Below are 748 nucleotides of genomic sequence, written 5' to 3'. Positions count from 1 at the left end.
TTCTCTCTCTCCTTCACTTTCTCCTGCTCTCCCTTGCCCTCCCTGTGTCCCTACACAAAGGCCAGATGCCTGTGTACCATAATAAGCTCTCTCTTCCTCTCTCTCTCTCTCTCTCTCTCTCTCTCTCTCTCTCTCTCTCTCTCTCTCTCTCTCCCTCTCTCTCTCTTCCCCTCTCTCTCTCTCTCTCTCTCTCTCTCTCTCTCTCTCTCTCTCTCTCTCTCTCTCTCTCTCTCTCTCTCTCTCTCTCTCTCTCACACACACACACACACACATTTTAATCTCACCATACACACGCCCCCCTCCTCCCCCCTAGGGCGAGGTCAGTGCTGCCGCCCACTAATGACTGTATTTAATTACGCAATGTATGATAAAAAAACGGCAACAGAGACGCCTCCATCGCCAACAGGCCACCCGCTGCTTGTGTCTCATAAAGGTCACTTGATTATGAAGACGGCTCTGAATCGATGCTGCAATTATTGTAGTCTTTCTCCCCGCCAGTGTCAGCCCCGGGGGGCCCGGTAGAAGAAAACTATGTTCAACTTATAATGATTTCAGGAGGATTTTTTTCCTTGGGTGTTGGCTCTTTGGGAAGCAAAAACCGCATCATCTTTTCAACTCGGCGTGAGCCGAGTTGAAAGAAGGATATCTCGTTTTTTGGTTGCTTTGTGTTGTGACTCTCGTTTGTTATTCTAAAGACTTCCAACTTTGAGCTTGCATGCTATTACCAAAGTAGTTTTCTTCTTTTTCT

This window comes from Gadus chalcogrammus, chromosome 4 (genome assembly GCF_026213295.1).
Source record: "Gadus chalcogrammus isolate NIFS_2021 chromosome 4, NIFS_Gcha_1.0, whole genome shotgun sequence".
NCBI lineage: Eukaryota > Metazoa > Chordata > Actinopteri > Gadiformes > Gadidae > Gadus > Gadus chalcogrammus.
The sequence above is the reverse complement of the archived record's forward strand: the minus strand, read 5'-3'. Positions refer to the sequence as shown.